Raw genomic sequence first — 24,232 nt, 5'->3', positions numbered from 1 at the left:
ACAGTCAAGAAAAACTAGATAGATGAAATCAAAATAAATGTGACATTTAGACCCTGTAGTTAGTTTCCTCCAAGCCTGAAAATTAAAAAGGAATGATCATCAGTAGTTAAGGAAAAAGATATATTTGACGTGCTAAATTTATAACTCAGATACCTTTAAAGTACCAGTGAAGAAAATTTGACATCTCAGGATAAATAAATATAAGATGATAAATAAATAAAAGAATAAACAAATAAACAAACCTCTAAATAAGTAGGAAATATCAGCCTTAAAAAAACAAAGAGTTAGTATACTGGATATGTTTAAGAAACCCAAAACAAGATGTGTGCTTTAAGCACCCTGCCCGTGATTTGGTTGTTCTCACACAAAAGAAACACTTCATTGATTAGAGTAAAACATAGGCTCCTGAAAGATGAAACAGACATAGTGGAAACGCATGGTGGAAGTTGACAAGAAGTCAAGAAGTGAAATCCAGACATGGTCAATGAGTAGTTATTTGAACTTACACAAATATATGATCTCTCATGATTTTGACATTGTAATCTCTAGAATCTCTGCAGGCTTTAATACTCTGCATCCATGTTCAGTTTCAGATTAGTGTTGTCATATACTCTAATTCCAGAAATCTGCACCTATTTTTACTTCATGAAAATAACATAGATAATTATAAACAACCTCCAATTCATAGGATTTTTAAGGGAATTTTCTACTGTCTTATATTGGAATGAGAGGCAATTTTTCTCTTATAAATTATCTCATAATAATTCTTCTTCCTTTGCGAGGGGGGGGGTACCATAAATCGAACTTGGATCTCACACTTGCCAGGTAGGCCCTGTTCTATTGAGCTATATCCCTGGACCTTATAATACTTCTTAAGCTTTAAAATTATCACTCTTCTCTCTTCAGGCTGCACACAGTCATCTCTTGTTCTGAATTGTAAGGAAGCTCCCATTGTTTTATCCATTGAGGAATCATTACTAATCAGCCATATTTATATCATTCCCTTGGGTCTTTAATGTTTTCTATTGTAAATATATTAAGTAAAAAAAAACAATATTTGAAAATTTTCACTTTCTTTTTTTTAAATTTTATTTAAGGAGAAAAATAAAAAACAACACAAAAAGGGTACAAGTTATACAGAATTTCAAGAAAGAATAAACAGTAGGGAATCACTAGTTAATAGATTACATATTGTTATCTTAGAAATAGTTGTTCAAGTTACAAAATTAAAGCATATAAAGTGGACTTTCAAACAGTGAGACTGCAAACAGTTTTGTTCAATGATCCAACAAAACTCAGTAATATGGTTATCTATCTTATACACTTAAATATACATGCAGTTATATCCTTTAGAGCACTTTCTTTTCCTCTCTTTTGTACAATGACAATTACGCATTTTGGGTTTTATCACTCCCACAGTTCTTGTTACTTTTTTTTTTGAAGAGAGTAAAACAAAATGTGACATAACAGAACAGAGTCAGTCAAATCAAAAGGATAGACATAATAGATAATGTAAAAACAAAATACTAGGTGATCAACAATGGTTACCATATGCCTCTTGCTATCTTAAAAAGAATTGCCTATATCATCAGTTATAATAAAATTGAACAAAACAGTAAAGAATAAAACCAAAACATTGGAGACATTACAGGACTTTAAAAGAAGATATAGTCAACCAGAAGAGGTGACATAATGAATCTTACTGTCTTCACAGTTGTTGCCTATACTTTCGAACTTGGTATTATCAAGCAAAGCAGAATAAAGGAAAATCAGTCAAAACAAGATGGTTTGGGCACTACAGGGTTTCAAATCAAGTTAATAGGAAATCAAAGTGGGTTACTCTAATGTATCCTACTATTTTTTATTTTTCCCTTAATTAAAAAGATAAAAATAAAAAAGTAAATAATTTTAAAAAAAAAAGGAGATTGAGATAAAAGAGGGCATAACAACAAAACAGCACAGGTCAAAGCATAACCATTTAAGCAAAATTTTTTTCTCAAGCTCACATGATTCCATTTCCCTTTGAGAAAAACAAAGATTGTTCCTATTTAGTACTAAAGTGCTAGGCAAATATTGAAACACAACAGAACATTTTAAAGGTCGATCAGAATCACTAGCTCTCAGACACAAAAGAAAATCGAGATAATTCCTAATATTTTGAATTTCTGAGATTCATGCATATGTTCTTCTCTTTCCTGTTGCCTTTAACTGACCAATTGCTATTCATCAAGCAGGTCAATACTAGTTTTCCTGTCACTGGAACTCCATACCCCACACACATACAAATGAATTTTGGCTCATCGGTCTACTAACCTCAAGGCAAGAGTATCATGGCAGACAGTTATGGCAGAGCAAAGCTGCTTAGTTCATGGCAGCACAAAGCAGAGTTCCAGAAAGAAAAAAGGAAAGGATCAGATATAATGCCCAAAATCATGCCTCCATGACTTATCAAGGTACACCCAGAACTGTGCTCCATCGGTCACTTTGGTGACTGCCAAGTCAATCAAGGTGACACAATCCATCTCAACTATCACAGGTCTAAATTTATATATAGTGTCTTTCTGGAAGCTTGCTAATCCATTGGTTCTGCACTGGGTACAATTTTACTCCTCGCATAGGATATTTGATAATGTCATTTGGTAAGGCCATTTAGTTGTCACAATATGACAAAAGATGATACTAGCATCTAATGGGTAGAGCTCAGAAACAATGCTAAATATCCTTCAGTGCCCAGTGCAGCTCTCTGAACAAGAATGATCTGTCTCAAATGTCAGTATGCCTTCTATTGAGATAGTCCAATTTTAGCCCATTCATGCATTCATCACAGTATCCTGGCTTTCCAGGGTTTATGATCCTGGATAGCATGAGCAAGTACTATTTCTCATTGCACTTTTTCTGTGGACCTGGTTGGTAGACAGTAAAAATGAAATGACTGGTTGACTGAATGAATAAATAAAATTACCAATCATATATGATAAGAGAAGTTGCTAATATTTTTAGATTGACGCGTTAAAATGTTCACATCTTACAAAACACTTTAAAATTATTATCATGCATGATCTAACAAGACATCTAAATAAATGGAGCATAAACTGTTAAGCTGCATTGTAGGAAAACAGCATCAGTTTTCAGAGAAGTAAAGAGTCTTGGAAAATATAAAGAATAGGGAGTAATCCTGCTTTGGAGGTTTGTAACAAAGTCTTTATTGATTTGTCACAATATTTTAGGTACCTAGAAATAACCAGTTAGCTATGGAGTGAAAGTTATACCATCTCTTTCATACTTCAAAAGAGGAGGTGTTTTACCATTCTAAAATTACAATCCAATAAACCACTCAACTTCAACTAACAAAAGCAAGCAAGTGTCAATAAGAAAAAAAAAGTTACTGATTCTTGGAAGAATTGGCCTAATTGTACAATTATAGGACAATGTGTCACTAAACAATTCAATTACAAGAAGCCCCAAAGCACTAGGGATATATTTTAGGTGATAACTGGGATAAAATATTCCTTGTTAAATCCTGAATCAGCCAGATTCTCTGCTTATTCAGCAAATAGGACATATACAACATGGATTTTAAAAGCAGAATTCTTGAATTGGAAGCTCAGTTCTGCAATTCATTAATTGCATTTTGGGGACAAAAAATTAATATCTCTCCATGCAACTCATTTTTTCAACTGTAAGTGAAGCTAATAATAAAACCTATTTCATAAGATTCAGAAGGTGAAGTATATTAATTCATGGAAAGCACCTAAAATAATAATTTAAGGTGTGTGAAATGGCCCACAGCTGTAATCTCAGCACTCTATAAAGCTGAGGCAAGAGGATTTCATATTCAAGCTTAGCTTAGGCAATTTAGTGACTTAGCAAGAATCTTTATCAATTTGAAAAAAAAAGAATTATAGTCTGCTTAGCTCAGTATAGCTTAGTGCAGGAGCCCTAGGTTCCATACCCAGTACTATTAAAGAAATCTGACACACAGAAACAACTCAATAATTCCTATTTTATCCATCATCATCAACAACAACATAATCATCATCATCACTGTCTTGGTTACTTTTTACTGGTTGTTGAGACAAAATACCTGAAGCCCAAAATTAGGGGAAAAAAGGTTTATTTCCTACAGTTCTTGGGGGTTTCAATCCATACTCAGTTGGCTCCAAGGCAGCATGACATGGCAAGGAAGTCCTTTATAGCTGCTGCAAACAGCAAAAGCAAAAACAAAGAGAAAGACACACCCTCTTCCCACCATTACATCATTTCTTGGCTCCGCCCTTAAGCAGGTGTAGCACTCACACCACCAATCCAAGCACTAGACAACGAACCAATCATATATGCTAAATTTGATCACATCCATAATTGTGTGAGGCTTGGGGGCCACTGACATAATCCATGACTATCACCATCCTCATCATTTTCATTTCATTAAGCATTCCCAAGTACTGAATTTTTCCTGGAGATAAATAAGCCACATCAATATGTTACTATATGGCTCTTCCATGTTTGAAATATATATTTAAACTACTTTAATGAAGCAATTAATATATTAATTATAAAGTGGTTAATTAATTAAATATTAATTACTACTACTTTATATATCAATTAATATATAAAGTAGTTAATATGTATTAACTACTTTAATGAAGCAAATACCTGTATTTCTTTCTACTCTCCACCCCCACACATTCTCCCAGTATCTTACTCAATTAGCTTCTTCTGCAATAAACCAAACTTATTAAGAGAATTTCCTCTATTACATGGTACAGTTTTGATAGGATTGTATATCAGAGTTTTATACTTTTTTTGAACTGGTTGGATCCAAGCTAAGCTCATGAACTGCATTTCCAGGAAATCTGAATCTAGAAAAACACCTTTAAAGGACAAGAGAAAATAAGTAACAAAAACCTGAGATCTATTTGTTACCTTAACAATTATAGGAGGAGACTGTCAAATAAATACTCCTGGCTCTCCTGACTTTGGAAGTCATTATGAAACCTAGCTATATTAGGTTGCTAGAACTTTCATAACAAAAACATCACAAACTCGGCGGCTTAAATTCAAAAAAATAAAAGCATGATCTCATGGTTCTGGAAATTCAAGGTCAAGTTCAAGGTACTTCTACAGAACCTCTGTGGGGTTCTCTTCTCACTCCTGGCGGTTGCTAGCAAAACTTGACTTTCCTTGGTGCATGCATGCAACAGCTCAGCCTCTGCTTTAATGCCATGCAGTGTTTTTTCCTGTGTGTGTCCCTTTAAGTGGCAGTCTTTTATAAGGACACCTGTCATATTCCAGGATGGCTTCTGGTTAATTGAACTAATTATTCCACAATTATACTATTTCCAAGTAAAGTCACACTCTGAGGCTCTAGGTATGAGTTTCTGTGATTTTTGAGGGAGCAAAACTCCATCCCTTGAACTAGGCTTTTCAAAACCGCAGATGCCATCCATCTTCTGTGCACTACTCAACATTCTTCCAAATAGTTTCTTTTACTCTTAACAGAGTATATTTCTGTTGCTTGTTGAAAATAAAAACTCCTAACTGATCCAAGTTACTCTGAAGTTCAATTCAACTCCAATAGATAGTTATGCACAATAATACTGATATTTTTACATTACTGAGAATTAGTTCACATTATGAGGAGAAAGACAAGACCATTAAAATGAGTACAAAAGACATAGAACACAATTTTTAAAAATATTTTAGTTGGAGAAAAGATTGAAAATCAGACAAATCTAAAGAAAGCAATAATGTTGGGAAACTGCTTCATGGATTGTTGATAGTCATCGAAATTACTGCAAATATTTTGAAAGACAACACAGTGATAACTTTCACAATATTTTAAGTGTATCCTTCAGTCTCCAAAAATGCATCTCTAGAAAACAATCTTATAGTAATACCTTGGCACTTGTACAAAAACATTTGTAAAGTGGATGTTTTCAAAGCAACCATATCAGAATCCATATCTATATTTTTAATCACAAAAATGCAGCAGTTTACTTATAATATTCCTGAAAAGAAAAATTTTTATCTCCACCAACAAATTCCCCACCCAAATAAGATAACAAATCAAAACCTTTCTTTGAATTAGCTAAGGAAGACTGGTTAAGTGAATATTAACTATTCCTCATGACCTGTTGCTTTGCAACAAGTTGAAATCTGCAATCAAAAGTTAGGATCTGTGGATGTCTGAAGACTTGGCTCATGATAACTTACTGAGTGGCTAAACATGTTCACAATTTATGATCTGCTAGAATAATTGAGTGAGCAAACTTTTAATCTAAATTATTGACCTATATTTTTATCTTGACCCCAACTCGCTCCTTACATGTAGGCCCAATCTTTTCATTATTCAGGTTAATATTTTCGGCAGAAACCAGGAACACAACTTTATAGTAGTTAGAAAGTTATCCTACAGTATATTGCTTACTTTACTGTAAATAATGTTGAGTAAGCGGTCAATAGTTTTACGTTTATTTAAAAATTTGTAAAGAGTGTATTTTGCCACTTTGCAAATAATAATAAAATATTGAAAAATCAACATCTACTATGTATTAAAAAGTTAAAAATTAGGTAGGTGCATGTGTAACATTTCAAGGAGACATTTTGGTTTTCAAAATAAACAGTGAAAGAATAAGTACAGTAACTTTTTTTTGAAATTAAAATGTATAGCTATATGTAACCTTATATATGCATATTTAAATAAAAGCCTCAAGAAGAATAATAGGCCAAACTCTTACTAGTTCTTCCACCAAGCAGGAATTGATTAAAGGAATATTTGTGTTTTGCTTTATGTATTTTTGTAATTTTTTTAAACCAAGCTTATGTATCACTTTGGCATAAAAATAAATCAGAGTTGCTTACACTTAAATAACACAAAAAGCTCTTTCAAAAGAAATTCTCATTGACTGCCTATTAACCCGTATAAAATGTTATTGCAATGTTATATGAATGTGTACAAGCATAAAAGTAAAGTAAGGCATTACTCTTTGAGCTAAATTAAATGCAAGTCTGCAATATCTTAACTAAAGAGAAAGTTGGATGCCAGGGCACCAGTGCTGATTTAACAGCACATGCTACACACAGAGCTGCACCATCCAGATCAACTGTAAGGAAAGAGCCAGAGGGACCAGCTGCTGCGGTGAACACAGACAGCAGCAGGCTCCAGCTGTCTCTGCAAGATCAGAACAGCTGCACCTCCTGGCCCAAGGTCACGCCTTTCTGAGAGCAGCCTGCCATCTAGCAAGTAAGTGGGGTGGCGGTGTGAGGACCCACCATTTCACTTGAAGTGGAAGAGGACTGACAGTCAACACGTTCCCGTGAGCCTCCCCACAAGTTAACCAAACCATTACTGGTCTGTCCCAGTTCATATCCTTCTTTCTGTCCTGTCCCATACTGTCCTAGTTTCCTTCATAAATATTGATCTCACATCCTAAGCTCTGGGTTTCCAGAATATTTAGACTGCAGCCCAAGAGAAAGAAATAGACTTTGCTTCTATATTTTTAATGTTCATAAAACTAAAACAGAAATGGACATTTAATTAACAACACAAAAGCTGTATTAACATCAAACCCATCGTTGCTTGCCTCAAGCTATAGTTATGCCAAAAAATTAAGGTCAACTCATGTGCTTACAAATATAAAGTGTGCAGCTGCATACAGTAATTAAAAGTTACAACAGCTCATCTTCCCATTATGCAGAAGAGAAAACATTTAAAGAAATATTGCACTAAAGAAGATTCTGGACAAATAAAAACTGTACAACATAAACAATTTGGGTGAAAATATTGCACTAAACAAGCAGTTGTTTCAGTGAGGCATTATACCAACTGCCAATTATTTCATAAAACATTGCTTCAACACAGATGATAATTCAGAAACATACCTCACAGGATAATTACTCAAGGCTGTTCAATAAATGTTTACTTCAAACTCGCAATTATTTTGCTAACAAGGATGATACATGTGGAAAGAGTCTGCAAAACCTGGCATGAATAGATGTGCTGAAGGAAACCTAGGTGTGTAGCAGAGTCTAAGGTTTAAAGGCTTTTAAGTGGAGAAATGCAAATAAAAAAATTCTTTCTGCTTAACAAGCCCTACCCCCCGTATTCATTTCTTCTCTGCATTTGTTTATCAAATATCAGTGTCACCTGCTTTATTTTCTAAAGTAGGAAACACTTTGAGATAAAGATAACTCCCCAAGATGACCTTGGGGAGAAAATTTAGCAGTGCTCTGTGCACAATATGTTTTGTTGTGTGCTAAGTGGAAGAGAAGAGTTGCCTCTGTCTCTCCAAATTCATGACGACCTCTCCCTCCTGTCCAGCTGACTCCTGACCATTGCCTTCTCTCAGCACTCTAAGTTTGTCTCACTGTTTCTCCTGCTGCCTTTTCTATTTTGGGCTGCCCAGTATAACAGCCAATACCCACGTGATTAATAAATACTTAAACGTTTTTACTCTAGGTAGAAATGTGCTGTAAGTATCCAAAAATCTCTAGATTTGAATGAGTTTTCATGAAATATAATATAAAATATACCACTGACAATGTGACAATTTTATTATATGGTGAAATACTGTTTTGGAAATATGCGATTCCCTAAACACAGTGTTAAAGTTAATGTTTCCTGTTATTTAATAAGAACAATTAAACATGCATTTCTGTTACTCCTGTCATATTGCTATAGGTCTTCTTTAGTTTGAACATCTGACCTATTCTTAGCTGGGTCCTCCCATTCAGGTGTCTTTTTAAAAAAAAAACAAAAAACAAAAAACTTTTGCCTGCCCATCATTCATACTCAATCCAACTAGTCACTTTCAGTTCACTCCATTGTTTGTGAATGCAAAGAGCAATCACAAGAAACCTACTCTCTTAACAAATTTTCAACAGTACAGTGAAGCATTATTGTTCACTACAGAAGAGGTGATTGGAAAATACAATGAATGTTTGCACTAAAATTTTTATTACACAAAATGATCCAATGCCATGAGTTCCCCTCAAAATACTCCCTCAAACTCACTCCATCATGTTTGCCCATTTCTAAAGCAGTTCCTGAAATCTTTTTTTCGTGAGTATCTTTATAAGACATGATTTTTTAAAAAATGCAATTAATGTTGCTGTCAAGTGCCATCCCAAAGAAAGGCAGGTTAATAAAAACATTACACTGCCTCATCCACTTTATTTTCTGGATATGTGACTTCTGGTTCTTCTCCAAAGTCAAAATGACCATGAAAGGTAAACACTTTGAATTTATTCAGGGGATTTAGGGAGCTTCCTCGGTGCAACTACGAACACTGAGGAGTCCTTACATGATTGCTTCAGAAGGCATGAGGAATGATGAGATGAGTGTTCAAAGGGAAGGGGAGTATTCTGAGGTGCAAAGTGCTCGCTACTATATGATCCTTTTATTTAAATACACAATATTTTTTAATGAATCCCCATATGAACACTATTGTATAACAGGTCTCTACAATTTTTTCATCTTGCATGACCGAAACTTCCTACACAGACAGTAATTTTTCATTCCTGCTTTTCCTACCCCTGTTCCCCAATCTCTGGCAATCACATTCTCCTTCCCACTTCAAGAGCTTGACTAATTTCCTATACCTTACATATTCTTGGAACCATGCAATATTTGTCTTTTTCTGACTCACTTATTTTAATCAACGTAATGTCCTCAAAGTCCATTCATGTCATCACGTATGACAAGATGTCCTTTTTTAAGATTGAATATATTCCACTGCACACATAGGACCACATTTTCTTTATCCATTCATCCAACTGCTACTTAAGTTATTTTTGTGTTTTGGACATTGTGAGTAATACTGCAATGACTGGCCACTATGGGAAACACTGTACATTCCTCAAAAAACTAAATATAGAATGACCAACTCTTCTATCAAACTCACTTCAGGTGTTTATCCAAAAGAGTTGAAATCAGGATCTTGATAGGATAATGACATACCCAGGTTCATCTAATTTTCTTCTTAACACTCATTATTATTTGGAATTATTTATGAATCTGTCCTCCTGTCCATCTGTCCACCAGCTAACTACATCTCTCTATCCATCATTCCACATTAATCTATTTACTCAGAACACACATTTCAAGTACTACTGTATTCTAAGTACTAGGGCAATAGTTCGGTATACAACAGTAAATAATATTGACCCACTACTGCCTTTTTATCATACACAAACTAGATGGAGTAACCAACTACCACACTTAATTTTAACTTTAATTACATAAGCAAGTATTTAATTATAGTTTTGATGAGCTACAGAAAAGAAAAATTATCTCAGTAAGCATAAAAGTTCTCCATGATAAGAACAGTGATGCTTAGACATGAAATTTGCCTAAGGAAAGCCATGAAGAAGCAAAACAAAAAAAGAAATTTAGAGAAACTCGAGTAACTCATTGCTACTGGGACACAAAGTATGTATGTAAAGCAGACAGAGCATCCAGAAGAAATGTGGATAAGTTTGAAATAAATAAAAACTAGGTAGAAGAATTGAGCAAGGTCTAAAACTTCAAAGTCAATGCCACGTGATACTACGCCTGTGGTGGAAGGCAAGATCACATTGGAATGATCACTGATTAACATGAGCAGAAATTTTAATGACATGTTTTTAAAAGAATGAAATAAAACAACACAGGCTTACTTCAGAAGGTTTCAAGACTTGAAAAATATCATTTAAAAAAGTTAAAATTATTCAGAATCATACTTTCCAAAATTTTTGATTCATCCACTTGAAGTGCTTTTTTTATATATCCATACACATAATTTTACAAAAAGACAATACAAAACTTCTTGTATTTTAATGGGCACTTCTAAAAGAACAGTAATATCAAAGACTAGGAGAAATGTAACTAACTCCCATTTTTCTAGGAGCATAAATACAGAAAATTTGGAGTGTTTTTAATTACTATACATCCCTAATGTGTAGAAAGCAAGGTCAATAGTTTTCACTACATTCTCACAAAACAAGTTCTTTCAGAAGAAGGTTTTGATTTAAAGCCAAGGAAAGATGCTCTTCCTCCTTACAAATATATGGTCAGGCACTTATTACAATATTATGAAGTCTTGCTATAAATAATTAAACATAAGCTGCCAATGCCCCTAGTAAAATACATGAACCAAATATATTTATGTGATGCATTAACTGAGCTGATTATCATGTGCTCATTCTTTTATCTAATCAAGACTAGTTTGTAATTCAAAACAAATGTCACAATCTTCAGAGCAAAGGAAAATTAATGAGCATGAATAGTGTATCATTCTAACTTTTAAAAAAGCAATTTAAATCAGGCCAATCAAACCATTCAGTGAATCATAATCCCTTCAAAACAGATCACTTTGGAAATGAAATCAATAAAATCTTCAATAATTTCTTGCAGTTTACCCAACATATAGTTGCAATTCAAAACTTTGGTATTTTTTCCTTATATACTATTTATCAGTGGAGCAACTACAGAGGATGACTGGCCAAGACTTTCTACCATCCATAGGAACATTCCATATGATTCTTCTGTGTTCTGTGTTGGGCAGATGCTCTACCTTCCCCCTTTACTCTGGCTCAGCCTTGTCCATGATCAAATTTGAAACCAGGAGAAGCTTGAAAACATATTTGCATGTTTTAGTTTGCCCTGTTACTTCTCTGTGATTGCAAGAACACATGTTTGAGCTAGCTCACTGGAGCAGAGCTAAATAGTGTCAGTCATCTCAGCCAAGACTACCGGAGTTCAGCCAATAGCCATATGATGCCCAGGTGGGTCAGTGAGTCCAGCCCAGACACAAAGATCTGCCAAACCAATCCTAGCAGAGATTCCCAGCCTACTATCTTGTGAGAAAAATAAATAGAAAATAAAGTTACTTTCATCCACAGTTTGGGGGAAATTACCTACACACTGTTATTGAAGGAATAATATATAATTGATTCTAAAATCCTACCATAAAGTAATAAACATCTTCACTTAAGAGCATTATTTTTAATTCCCAAAAAAGTGAACATAAATTGGAAGAGGCATTGAATAAAAATTTGAATTTTATTTCCCCACAAATACATTTTCTACAAAAAATATCTTAGCCATGCATTACAATTAAACTATGAAAAAGTCTTTACGATTCAGAATACTTTGACAAATTTCAAGCTTTGACAATGGATGAGTAGATGTAGGAAAAATGTTTAGACTGATGCTATGGCTTGTGTCCAGATGTCCTCCCAAAGTCTCATGCAGTTATGGGGAAGAGTTTAGAGTGGCTGAATCTAGAGTGTGCATGCTGAGATTAAGGGTGTGAATACTACACTGCCCAAAGTGGACATAGCCTACACACAGTGTAAGGGGCAGAAAGAGTCCTGATTTTTTCCCTTGTTTCTTTTGCTGTCTTGTGGGGGGCCATGAACTGTTCTCCTCTGTGATGATCCTCAGTCAAGCCACCCTCCTTGGAGCTAGCCAGTTATGGACTGAACCTTTACAAACTGTGAGCCAAAGCCTTTCTTCCTTTAATTTTGGGTATCAGGCATTTTTAACTAAGACAACTGATGACTCTATCTTTAAACTTGTTCTTTCAAATCAGTTTTCTTTAAAATTAAAACAACATTTCTGGTCCAAAAGAAATCTGTATTTTCTCAAATATATGCAATAGAGAGATGTTTAGAACACTTAGATTTAAATTTAAACATTATAAAAAATTTAAATATAAACGTTATAAATGACATCATTATTGTACAATTATAATCTATGGGAAAGTAAAGAACCTAAGTAGAATCAGGACTACAAAAGTTCCAACAAAATGAAGTTTTAAAATAAATGTGAAAATTTGTGCTTGAAATTAATTAATCATCTGCACTTATAAATACAGCATAAGAGAGACGTAACTTAGTATACCAGTTACTTAACATACAATTATAGTTAATAACACAGAAAGCATGAGGGAGTGAATGCAATTAAATTGAATTAAGTTTCCAGCATTGCTTAGGAGAAGAAAACAGTGCTAGTCTATATTTGGCTATAAAAAGTCAAGATTTATATTTCAATGTATCCACTACAAATAAATAAAATAATTACTGATTAGTAAGTTACTAAAGAAAGTAGAATTTAAAACATCCAATTAATCCATAAGAAAACAAGAAGTTTAAGAAAAAAAAACATAGCTGTACCACAAATTGAAAAGAAACATAGTATACTAACATCAAAGCCTGACTATATCAATGACTATTATATACAGCAATCACAAATGTTCTCAAGCTAGAAGAAAAAAAAGGTTAGCAAAAATCATAGCATTTCTATAAATGTACAGTAAACTAAGAAGTATTGTAGAAGAAGATATAACAGATATACCAGACATCTATAGCTAAAAGCCAGTTTGTCTAATAAGACTAATAAGAAATGAAACATATTTTAAGGCAAAAACAATTACTGGAGATCTAATCAGTGAGGTTGAACAGTGAGAAAGACTATTCACAATGATAAAAGAATTAATGAACATTGAAAAGTTGTAAGTTTGCAATCATAGTAAGAGACTACTTTTTCAATAACAGAACAAGCACACCAAAAAATCAATAAACATATAAAATCTTAACAATTTGCATAGAAAACCTGAACTAATTGAAATGTGTAGATACCACAAAAAATTATGACAAATACACATTTTTAAGAGCATATCGAATATTTGCCAATATGCATGATCTTAAAATGAAATTCAAAGTATTTCAAAAAAATTGTATGATTCAAAACTTTTTATCCAACCAAATTAGAATTTAATCTAGGAAAATTTGTAATCATTTGACAATTATGAAGTTCTTTAAGTAAAAATGTATCAAAAATTAAATCACAAAACACACTTTAAAACATTTATAATTTAATGTCTTTCAATACATAATATAGTGGTTTTTAAATAATTCTTGGTTTTATTTGGTGATAGGGATGTAAGTCCAGCCTTCACACATGCTAGGCAAGTATTTTTCTACTAAGCTAAATTGTACTACCTCCAGTAGTACAATTCATTTCTACTAATTTCTTTTGAATTTTGTTTTAATTTTTTTAAAAATTATTAATATATGCTTACAATTCATGCAGTTTAGGCCCAGCAATCTCCCTGCTAAGTATCTTTACCAAAAAGTTTTAGACATTATACTACGGTGATCCATATATGCCAGAGTTTGCAGCAGCACAAATCTTTTGGGTTCTTGAAGGTAGAAGCCATATATTATTTTGTATTACTGACTTCAAGAAGGCAGGGAAAATGTATCAGTAAAAAGATTTTAACTACATAGCGATTAAACTCCATACATTCCTAATGTGCCTGATATAAATGGAAATATTATATTTATTCAATAAATAAACCTGAGATAATCTTGCTCATATTTAAATTTCAATAAGTCAAGCATATGTATCAAGAGATAATCACTTAATAGTCTGTGGTTAGAAGACTGAATTAGAAAGGAAAAAAGCAAATGACTAAAACAAACATTACAAAAACTCTTTAATCAAGCATAACTAAAATATGGTATACAGTCAGAAAACACTTGTTGAGGATAAAAGTGATGGGGGTTTTTGATTGTCCCTTCATAATTTACATTGGTAACATGAAGCCAGAGGCTGTTCAATCCCCACTATATCCTTACAGTCTCATTCAGTCTATTGTACCCTACTAGGATTCAACAAATTTTTATTTAATAAATAAATGAATCGCTTAGCGAATTTATACTTTTATTTTCATATCTGACATTAAATAGCACAGCATTCATAGAACTGATTTAATTTGCAATTTCAGTCATGATGATGCAACAGAAAATGTTTAATATTCAACTATTTTAATAGTCACATCTTCAGATATTTCTTATTCCTATACACAAAACTATGTATCTGTTCATCTATTGGTACTTAAGAAAATTTTGAATTTGTTAAATGATCAAGTTATAAGGAAAGATAAGCAATTATATTCTGGGACTAGATCTAAATTCAAGGTTGTAATGTTTTGTCAGTACCAACAGTTAAACAAATAAAACACATGGATCTAATGAGATTTCAAACAAAAGTAGAAATTAATTAGATAAGTTTCTTTAAACAACAATTCAAATATGCTAGGACTAGTGTAAATTTTTAGTGAAATATTTTGCTCTCACCATAAGAAGTAATTCAATGGCTAAATTATTTTGAAATGAACACATGAGTTTACACTAGGAAGAAATACTATAACACAACTCTTTCTATGGAAAATTATGATCAAATAAGACAATACATATCATACATACTTATAATAAAAACAAATCAATATATAAATATTATTGCATTAATTACAGACAAGTGTGAAAAATTAATTTATAAAACAAGTCTGCAGTTAGTTGATTGTTTATGTTTCTGAGACTTACCAGAGGGTTTAAGTTAAAGGAAATTTCAAATCACTTAATTATGACTATTACTCATTTCAGATTCCACTCATCAATAATACTCTTCTATTGCCACAGTTGTGCTATTAGAGCAAAATTGTTACTTGGGATAGAATTTCTATTCTGAGAGAAAAACAATTTGGGCAGTTTCCCTAAGATCCTTTAATTGTATTACGATAGCTCCTTTACCACAAGTCTGTATCTCATTCATCAGAGAACATTTTATATGTTTGACACACAGTATGGCCTTAAAAATTAACAATTGTATTTTTAAGCCATATATTTGATAACAGTTTAGAATCCAAGATATACAAGGAATTTGAAAACTCATTAACAAAAAAAATTTTTTTAATGGTTTAATGGGTGGAAGGATGACGGTATGGATGAACTGGGTGAAATAAGCCAACGCAGAAAAAAAAAAAAATACAACAGGATCTCATTTTTATATGGAACAAAAAGAAGTTAATACATAGAAACAGTCACTACCAGAAACTGAGAAAAGAAGATGTCATGGTTTATGTCTGTCGCCCCCAGGCCTTATGAGTTTACATTGTGCATTTGTGCATTTGCATTGTCTAGTGCTTGGATTGATGGTGTTAGTGCTACACCCACCTAGGAGTGGAGCCAGGATGTGATGTAATGGCAGGAAGAAGGTGTGTCTTGCTCTTTGCTGGTTCCTGCTTGCTATTTGCAGCCACCATGAACTGCGGCCCAGCCATGCCTGCCTGCCTTGGAGCCAACTGAGTGTGGACTGTAACCTCCAAAAACTGTAAGAAATAAACTTTTCCTTTCCCAACTTGGGCTTCAGGTATTTTGTCTCAGCGACAAGTAAAAAGTAACTAAGATAGAAGAGAAATAATTCAAAGGGCAAAAACTTGCAGTTACAGTATACAGGTTGACTAAGTTTGGAGATCTAATTTACAGTATTGTCTACTGAAATTTTGCTGAAAGTAGATTTTAAGTACTCTTACAGACACAGCTTCTGACAAGGCAATTATATAAGATGATGGATAAGTAATTTGCTTAAATGTAGTAATCGCTCCACTATGTATATGTGTATCAAATCAGAGTGGTGTACAATTTGAATATATATATACATATGTATATATATATGCAATAAAAAGGAAAGTAAAAATAGTGCCTGTCAGAATCAGTGAATTGTGTATCTGTGTGAATAGCCTTGTAGCACAGTTATGAGAAAATGCTTTAAAATCTGCTGCAGTACCTTTTCATTTTTTTGTAAAGCTATTCAGTAGAGACGTCCATTGCCTTGGGAAGAATTAGGATTGCTAGAGTGGGGAATTAAGATTGTTAGAGGTGGAAAGCACAGAGAATGAAAGTGTCACTCTTCTGTATTTGACTTCCAAAACAGTCACTTGAAGCCTGTTTCAAAGACAATGCTCTTGAAAGCCAAAGCGTTTAAGTGAGAACTGAAATGTTAAAGAGGTTTAAAAAAAATGGAAAAGGATTTTGTGTCAAAAAGACAATCCTAAAGTAGCAGAGCATGAAATTCATTCACAAGGAATAGATCAGAAGAAACATAGATGAAAAGCTAAATAACCCTATTTGAAAGAGAAAATTAAGGTGGTTCTGTCCAGGGTGACAGAGAAAGGGCACTAAAGGGGTATGAGCAGAACCAGGAAGAGGATCCCACGAGAAACAAAGGAAAAGATCTCCCAGTCACACTTTTTCTGAGTCACTCAGGATATATCCTTGGTTGATATTAATGCCAACCAAGGAAATATTATTTCTAAATCAGAATAGGGTGAAACCTAACCATATAACACAGTGTTTTGTACACAGCCATTTCCAAGTTTAGAAATCTACAATGCTTGGATATGTACAACTGTAGCAAGTTTTGGGCTTTCAGTTTGTTTTTGTATTATAAGAAGACAACAGAAATATTACTTTCCCTCTTTTTTCTTAAATAAATAATTAAAACAATAGCATTGACAGAGAAGGGAAAATCCTAAGAAGATCTCATAAATTAAAACACTTTATGTCAGAACTGATCAGATTAGATCATTGCATAAACCAACTATCTCACTTTACAAATTAGGAAACAGTCTACTTAGTGATCAATTTACCTAATATCTAGGGAAAGAAACATGATACACTCTAGAATCTATTCCTCTTGTCACTTACTAAGTGGATTTTGAAATTTCTACTTTGTTTCTCTGTAACTTGCTTTATTCTCAGCTATATTAACAGTTCTGTTACAGTCTTTGTGTACCTTCTTAGCCCTAATTTGCCAAATAAAGACACCGCCTAAGTAAAGTGAGACTTTTGCAAAATAATATATCCTTATCTCTATTCTCCTATTTTAGGGGGACGAATTTCTCTTGGCTTCCAATAAACGACATCCTTTAACTTTAGTGGCCACCTGCCTTTACAACAGTTCAACATGAGCTCACTCCATTACCTTCTCCACCTCTTGTTAACCTCTAGAGTGTTTCTCTGTAAATTATTCAGGATGATTTTTAACAGTTTTAATTTAGTTTAATTTAATACTAGTATTCAATTGATACAGCTTTAAAACAGCTTGCACCATCCATTCTGGCATTGTGTGCAATATTATATTATTATTATTATTATTATTATTATTATTATTATTATATATTATTATAAAGTTGTGTGCATTATTTTTTCTTCATAAGTATACAGGCATATTATGATGTTATTTAAAAAAATCAGAATCTAGAATTCACAAAGTTAAGTATCGACTGAATACTAAGTTGGGGAATAGGTTCTAGAAGCAAGTGTAAGATTAAAAAAAAAAAAAAAACCCATGTTCTTTCTGCTCTGTTAAACCTTCTTTAGAAAAGAGACTAGGGCTGGAGAATCAGAATTCTCAGAAGCTGAGTTAATTCACCTGTACATTTCTGCTTTGGGAGAATAAATAGCCTAATCATAACCCTGGTCAACATAGGACAGGCAGAAATATCTGGTGGGCAACACTGAAAAATCTCCTGTCTAGACAGAAACTAGGCAAGTGCCCTGGAAACTCAAGTCAGTAGGAAAGAGACGGACAGGCATCACGTTTGCGCATTTACACCATCTTACACGGGACAAATTTAGTGAAGCAGTTTAAGAAGAATGAAGGTTGCATTTTTTTCCCCTTAGAATCCCACAATTTCTCTCTGCTTCACTCCGAAATCTAAATTTTGCATGCTCTAGTACTCAAAGGAACAAAGGGAAGAAATTGCTTTTAAATGTTTGGGCTCTTATTAAATGGTTGGATAGTGCAAATTTCCCAGTAGTACAACCATAAGACAGACACTGCCTATGCTGAAGCTGTTCAATTAAGAAAAATTGCTCATTCTGAACTTTACTTTTTCTAGAACTATAAAACCAAAGTGGCATTGTTGTACATCCTCAATGTATAATTTATATAAACAAATCAAAAAGACAAAATATTTCATTTCCCCTCAAGAAGTTTTTAAGTACTCTCTGGTTAAATCTTTAAGGTCTTTGCAGTCTTTGAATTAGTGACTGAGCTCCCCCACCTGGAAATTTTAGGTATTACAAGCCATTCTTGATGTTTGTCATAATTAAAATCAATGCTCATTTATTTACAATGTGGTATTTTTGAAACTGCATAAACAAAAGAACCTTACTAGGGAGATTCAGTGTTTCACAGTATCCATTCTTCTTTTATTTATTATATCACTGATCTATGTGCTGTTTTATAAGTGGTTACTGAACACTACTATGTACTGGGATTATGCTAAACTCAGAGCATATACAGGAAATTTTGCAAGTTTGAATATGAAACTAAGACTTTGGTAGATTAAATGGTGTCCCAAGAAGGAACTCTGGTGACTGAACCTTGAGAACAACCATTGAATTCATTACAAATGTAATTACAAACTAATTGCCATATTAAATCTGATTGCAAATATTCGGCCTGCACAAGAAAAATCTAATAGGTTATGGATATTTTCACACCTCAGAGGTTCTCCCATGCAGAAAATAGCTTAGACTTATTTTGTAGTTTTCTACTTAGGATTTCTTGATCTTGGCACTATATATATTTTGACCTCAATAATTCTGTTATGGAGAGCTCTCCTGTGAATTATAGAATATTTAACAGCATTCATGGCTTCTACCTACAAGAAGCCGGTTGAGTCCAGTTATGAAATCCCCCCCCCCAAAAAAATGTCCATAGACATGGCCAAATATTCCCTGGGGAGTAAAGCATCCCAAATGTAAATTGCTGCTCTGGAATCTAGAGCAGAATTTTCCAAAAGAGTTTCCAAAGAAATTTCCAAGGGTCGTTTTAAATCAGCAGGGACCTACCCTTTTACCAAAGTGGCTCCATCTTTTCATATCTTTATAGGAAATGAAAAGTACAATACAGACGTTATAGTCAGGCCAGTTTAAGGAAAAGTGTATTCAAAATCAATGTTTCGCAGGAACACAATTGTGAGGTTCATATTTTAATCAGCTCTTCTTCCTAGGAAAAACTTGACAGAAGTATGGTAATATCAGTAAGTGAATCTGTAAATTGAGTAGGTGTTGAGAACTGTTATTTATAAAATGTTCATAATTGCAAATTCTTGGTATGATTATACACGTTTTTGCAACTCAAGCACAGACATTGTGGCCATCTAGATATTAATTAATGAGCTACAAATTTGATCAACAGTTCTTTTGAAGAATGTAAAGATATTTATAGCCATCACTAAAGTTATACCTTTTATTTTTTGTTCTGATCAACCAAAATGTCTAAACCTTTTTAGGATCCATGATTAAAATCAATCTGCTTCCTTTTCATGTTACTCAAAACAGTGGAAACTATTTTATGCCTCCTTTTTGTTTGTTTGTATTTTTGATATATCTGAATACAACTAGAATCACAGACAGAAAAGACAAAAACTGTCAAATGGCCACTCGAGAAGGTTGCACGGGGTCACCAGTGTGAGTGTATCTTGGTTAGACTAGATCTTAGAATCTCACTATGCTACTAGTTATAAAATTAAGAACACTGTGAGAAGTATCCTTATTTATTTGGAAGTGCCTTTGTTTCTTATGCAAAAAAAAATAAATTTGTTTTGTTTTTGTTTTTGCTGCTGCTGATTTCATCTACTAGAATTTAGATCTAAAATGTTCCCCAAAAGTCTTATATGTTCACAGGTGGAACACTTAGAAGGTGAGTAGATCATGGGATTCTGTATTTATCAGTGAATTAATTCATTGGTAAGTTCAGAGCTGCCTATGCTGTCAGGGGGTGGGGCTTGTTCTGAAAAGTTGGCTTACTGGGGATGTGACCTGTAAGGGTGTATTCTTGTCCCCACTTCTTCCCTCACCTTCCCTTTCCTCGTCTGGGTACCATGTATCAAACAGGTTTCTTCCACCCTACCCTTCTACCATGCTGATTCTACCTTGAAGCCATAGCTAAACTATAAGCTGAGCCCACTAAAACCATGAGCCAACATAAACTTCTCCTGTTAAGTTGTGGGAATTGGATATTTTGTCCCAGTGACAGTAAACTAATCAGTACACCACACTGGTCCTGGAGGGGTGAGATGCTTTCCAGCATTTCTTTCCCTCAATATCACGCAGCTCAGAGAAGTCAGGAAAAAATTTTAAAAAGCACAGGTTACCTCTAGGTAATGTGTTTCTTTGGTTTATAGATACATATTAAAAGACTTTTCAGAATTTCCTAAAACTAAGTCATTTAAAAGGTTATCTATATGCCAGGGTTTTTGAAAAAGTAATTTTAAGCCCCAAAAACCTTTTGAGTGGTTGAATGGACTTACTGGTGAGTCGTTTAGTGCCTTGGTTATTAGACTATTTGTTTGCTTGTTTGTTTGTTTGTTTTTGAGACAGGGTCTCACTATGCAGTTCAGGCTGGCCTTGAGCTCACTTTGTAGTCCTAGCTGGTCTCAAACTTACAACAGTCCTCTTGCCTCAGCCTCCCAAATTCTGGGATTACAGGCATGTACTTTTATGTCTGGCTAGATCATTTATTTTTTAAATAAAAAGACAACGGAGAGGCCCACTGACCAGACATATTAGTTTCCCAAAATATTTTTAAGTTTCAAAATTTACTGGTATACTCTGATTCTCCTCAAGTCAAATATGGGCCATTCTTAGTATAAAGTCTATATGACAACTTTGAAGTCTGATAATTTCTATCTGTAAACTGTAAGGTATCTGTGCAAGCCACACTGAGTAGGTTTGCTTCGGTGGTCATTTAATTAGACTTCATTCATTACTGAGGCACTTCATAGTAGGAACTAAGGATAGGATAATAGGCCCTAAGGGGGAGCTGGTGGTGATGGCTTGTGCCTGTAGTCCCAGCACTTGAGAAACTGAGACAGGAGGATCACCTCGATTTTTTCAGCCTGAGTTATATAGTGAGTTTGAGACCAACATGAACTACATAGCAAGGCCCTATTTTAATAGCAAAATCAAATTTAAAAAACAAACAATAACCCCAACAAAAATAGAAAGTAACAGCCCTCAAGTTAAAGCTAATGTCTCAAAAAATGGGTTTGTAGTATACACTGGATAGACAGTAAGGCACCTTGATTTTTATTCTTCTATTATAAAATTGTATGATCTGAACAATACTTGCTTATCCTGAGGACTGAGTTGTTCCACTTTACTATTATCAGATGAATCTTATTCTTAAATAAAATTACAGAATTTCCCTTTGGGAAACAACTTTAGTCAAAAAACTAGGAAATGGAACAAAATGCTCCCTTTAAACATTAATACTGTATCTTCATTTTGAAAAAAAAATTGCAGTGGACAACTCATTTACTTACTCATGTGTTCTTTCATTCCTTAAAATTTAGAAGAACTCTCTGGAATGCAAAAGTCAAGAAAAAGTCATCCACTACTGTTTCAAGCTAGTTTGCTGTTGCTTGATTTAAACTGTTGCTAGAGTTTTAAATGAAGAAGGCTCTGCTTACTGGATGGTGTCACTTAAGTGCAACCAGATGTCCTTGTCCTCATTTCCAAAGACTTGTAAGTGACAGTTATGGTCATACAAATTAAATTCCACACAATTTTTCTCATATTGGACAACCCATGAAATGCAGAATTCCAAATACAGAGCTAACAAAGAGGAATTAACACACATGTCCATTTCCAACGCTGGATTAATACCATTATTAAATGCCTTTGACTACTCCAGATAAAAGAAAGCCCATCCTCTGATAAAAGCAGATAGGAGTCTGAATGTCTGAATAAAATAAGTGATAGCAAATTCATCAGAATAGATGTTATAGTTGTTACTCCAGTTTAACAAAATCCTCGTAAGTTTGTGTGTCTTCTCCTTAAATTTGGCTTGGCTTCTCCCAAGGCTTTGGAAAAAGTTTCTGACATAGGAAGATTCAATTTTTTAAAAAGCACTGAAGAGGAAAGATTCTTTGAAGTGTTCCAACTGAGCCACAGAACAGCACTGGTTCCTCTCACCTCAGGTCACCTGCAAAGGTCAAGCACCTGACACTGTCATTAACACAGACTACAAGTGGTGAGCACTAGTGTAAGTGTGCTTTGTACTTTTATTTCACTGAATTCTCATGACAATTTTGCGAAGTAAGATCCATCATTACTTCCAATTTATAGGTAAAAAATCAAACACCTTTGGCTTCGATGATGGGTCGGTGGTAACAAAGGGAATGTCCCCTACAAAGCAAGGTTGTAAGTTTACAGTTTTACAAGAGTTCTCATTCCTCATCATCCACCAACAATAATGGCAAAATAACAATGTGAACAGCTAATGACACTGTGAAGCATTATTAATATTGCTGAGCTGACACTGTGTGTTATAATTCAGAACTTAAATGTCCCTTAAAAAGCTGTAAGCTATAGGCTTAGATCACTAGTCTGGGGTGCTATGAAGATAATAAAATAAGTAGAGCCCAGTGGGAATCAAGCCACTGAGGGTGTCCCTGAAAGGAATATTAGAACTTTGGCTGCCTGTCTCTCATTGGTGCCCTCATTCTCACCCTTTTTTGCTTCCTAGTCACTATGAGTTGAGCAGTTTTCTTTGCGATGTGCTCCTGCCACCATATTCTGCCTCAACACAGATCCAGCCATGGACTGACCCTTTTGAAAGGATGAGCCTCAATGAAACTGTTCTCCTTATAAATTTTTCTTATTGAAATCCCAGGTATTTTGTCATAGGGATAGAAAGTCAACATGCCATATTATATCTTTTCTCATTCAATCCTCAATTTTTTCATTCTAGAGGGTTAGCAGTTCCATTATACAGATTCTGAAAAGTTAACTACACGATCTGTACATGAAAGAGCAAGAATTCAAGCCTCTCCCTTTAAGCCACTGCCCTGCACCATTTCATATGGATATGGACAGAGCCATATTCTATGGTCAATGTGCAAACCAAAAACAAAAACTGAGGGATGCCACATAGAGTTTCAGCTATCTAAGAGCTAACCAGCCAAAAAAAACAGCGAGAAAAATACTCAATATAAACTAATCCTAGGAAGATAAGCTGGAACAGAAGAATAAATGAGATAACCTTATTACTAAAGCAAATCAAATGTCATTTAGACAAAAGGAAGACTGTTTTCCAATAAGGCCCAGTTTACATGCCAAGGAGTTCTGAGAGACCAGAAGCTGATGGTCCTAGCAGACTTATGTGTTGAATATCCAGGACTTCAGTGTTTCCTGACCAACTTGCCCTGGGCCATGGATATAAGCTTCCCCACAACAAGGGATGTGCACCAAGGCTGGGTGGGTTTGGTGTAAGAGGTTACATGAAGTATGGGATAAGCTAGCTATCTTTAAGTGGAAACAAACTAGAAAAACAATAGCAGGTCTTGAGCCAGAGGTTTAAGACCAATGAATATTTCTCTCTATGTTACCA

At 34.1% G+C, this 24,232-nt stretch overlaps 1 long non-coding RNA gene across 3 annotated transcripts in view; it reads right to left on the bottom strand.

Moving 5' to 3' along the window:
- The window catches only part of LOC106026234 (uncharacterized), a 353,400-nt gene that overhangs the window by 62,864 nt on the left and 266,304 nt on the right, over positions 1-24,232 (bottom strand). The window contains exon 5 of one of the 3 annotated variants that reach the window (XR_010040204.1): positions 1,131-22,842. The exons of 1 other annotated variant lie outside the window; for it this stretch is intronic. This is a non-coding gene — a long non-coding RNA (uncharacterized LOC106026234). Of the gene's footprint in view, positions 1-1,130; positions 22,843-24,232 lie in introns of those variants that run through there. One more of the 3 variants, XR_001199853.2, reaches the window with a different exon arrangement.

The sequence above is a fragment of the Cavia porcellus genome, unplaced genomic scaffold, assembly GCF_034190915.1.
Source record: "Cavia porcellus strain 051 isolate PalLab524CR breed Dunkin Hartley unplaced genomic scaffold, mCavPor4.1 scaffold_17, whole genome shotgun sequence".
NCBI classification, from domain to species: domain Eukaryota; kingdom Metazoa; phylum Chordata; class Mammalia; order Rodentia; family Caviidae; genus Cavia; species Cavia porcellus.
Note: the sequence above shows the minus strand (reverse complement) of the source record. Positions and strands in the feature narration are given on the sequence as shown.